Genomic DNA, 2,500 nt, shown 5'->3' on the forward strand with positions numbered 1-2,500 from the left:
AGGAAAGGGGGGATGGAAGGGAGGCAGGCGATAGAGGGGAGAGGGAAGAAGAAGAAAAGAAGGAGGAGAGGATGTAAACGAAGATGGTGATAAGGGGAATGAAAAGAAGATGGATTGAATGAAGAGAGAATAGGTAAATGAAGGAAAGGTTGGCGAGTGACAGACGCTGAAGCGGAAGAGGAGAAGAGGGATATCAAAGAATAAGAGTGATAAACGAAGGGAGATAAGACACGAGAGAGAGAGAGAGAGAGAGAGAGAGAGAGAGAGAGAGAGAGAGAGAGAGAGAGAGAGAGAGAGAGAGAGAGAGAGAGAGAGAGAAAGAAAGAAAGAAAGAAAGAGAGAGAGAGAGAAGAGCCAGAGGACGAGAAAAGGAGGCGAAGAGCAGAGTGGTTAAGAGAGAGGGGGGGGAGGTGGCACAGGAGGCACTGGGAGGGTGAAGTGCCTGCTGTGGCCCTCGACCTCCGCTTCCACGAAAACTGCAAGTGGTCGCCTCTCCTGCCACTTTGTAAACAACAACCTTCGTGCTGTAACGTGTTCGACTGTAGTTACTTATCATTGATATTAATATCCATTTTATTGTCCTTTTCATTATCCTTTCATCATTTTCATTAACTTTTTTTTCTTTGTCTAGTTCGTAATTTTTCTTTGGTGCTGTTAACTGTGTCTGTTTTTATATAGTTGTTGTTGATGTTAATTTTCGTATAATTTTCTCGTCTTCTCTTATTATTAAGATTGATATTGTAATTATGTCGTTATCATTATTTTCCCGTTTTTGCCTGCTTTGTTTCTTTGGCGTCTCTCTCAACGAAAAGAGGGATTGATAGGAAAAGATAATCATATTTGTAGAATAATTGGTTTGTAGATGGAAAGACAGATATAGATAGGTAGATAAGGATAGATAGATAGATAAGCAGACAGGTAGGCATTCATATATATATATATATATATATATATATATATATATATATATATATATATATATATATATATATATATATATATAAATATATATATATATATATATATATATATATATATATATAATATATATATATATATATATATATATATACATATATATATATATATATATATATATAGATAATATAGATAGATAGATAGATAGATAGATAGATAGATAGATAGATAGAGAGAGAGAGAGAGAGAGAGACAGACAGACAGACAGACAGACAGACAGACAGACAGACAGCCAGACAGAGACAGAGACAGAGACACAGAGAAAGACAGAGACACAGAGAGAGAGAGAGAGAGACAGACAGACAGACAGAGACAGAGACAGAAGCAGAGACACATAGAGAGACAGAGACAGACAGACCAACAGAACAACACACACAGAGACAGGCAAACGTAGAGAAGAAACCCATTTTCAAAGAAACTTGGCTACTGGGCGAGCGAGAGAGGTCAGACCCCGTGTGAGTGAGTGAATGAGGAATGAGTAAAGAATTACCCGGTGAGTACATGAGTGCCGAGTCTACTGAGGCGGATAAACGAGCGGATGAATGAGGCAATGAATACATAAGGGCCGTTAAAAATGAGTGAAGTGAGTAAGAAATTAAGGAGATTAAGAGCGGAGGGGAGGGGGGAGGAGAGGGGGATAAGAGAAAGAAGGAGGGAGGGAGAGAGGGAGAGAGAGGGTGGGAGGGAGAGAGAGAGAGAGAGAGTGAGAGAGAGAGAAAGAGAGAAGGATGGAAGAGGTAGCAGGAGAGAGTGAGAGAAAGAGATAGAGAGAAAGAGAGAGAGGATGGAGGAGGGAGTAAGAGAGATATAGATAGATAGATAGATCGATAGATAGATAGATAGATAGATAGATAGATAGATAGATAGAGAGAGAGAGAGGATGGAGGAGGGAGTAAGAGAGAGATAGATAGCGAGAAAGAGAGAGAGAAAGAGGTCGACAGACAGATCAAAACATAAACACAGAGACAGACAAACAGGTAGCAGACAAGATAGACAGAGATAGATAGACAGAGAATGCAAGCAGAGAGATATGATTTTTTTTTACGAGTGTTGTGTCCCCTCGCACGCTGGATTAAGAAAGCCACTCGCCTGAACGACTCGTTACAAGCCACTTATTCCCATGTTTTAATGACCCTGTAACAAGGTCTATAATCTTTATAATGAAGATGTATCTAGCCCCAGTTGCGGGAGAGGCAGTGGGTGGGGGGTGGGGGGGGTCCGATGGGGGCAGAGGGGGAAGGGAAGAGGGATTAAGGGGTGGAGAGGGGGTGGGGTGGGGGTGGGGTGGGGGAGGTCCGATGGGAAAGGGGCAGAGGGGGGAAAGGGAAAGGGGGATTAAGGAGGTGGGGTGGAGGGAGTGGGGGAAATCCGAGAGTAATGGGGGGAGGGGAGAGGGGAGGGAGGAGGAGGGGGATGGGGGGGATTGGCCAATCCACTCCCTTGATTGGGGATGTGTCATAGTCGTTGGCCTTAATTAGCATATTAGCAACAAATGACGTGATTTTTTTCCCCTCTCCCCCCC

This window comes from Penaeus vannamei, chromosome 42 (assembly GCF_042767895.1).
Source record: "Penaeus vannamei isolate JL-2024 chromosome 42, ASM4276789v1, whole genome shotgun sequence".
Taxonomy (NCBI): Eukaryota; Metazoa; Arthropoda; class Malacostraca; order Decapoda; family Penaeidae; genus Penaeus; species Penaeus vannamei.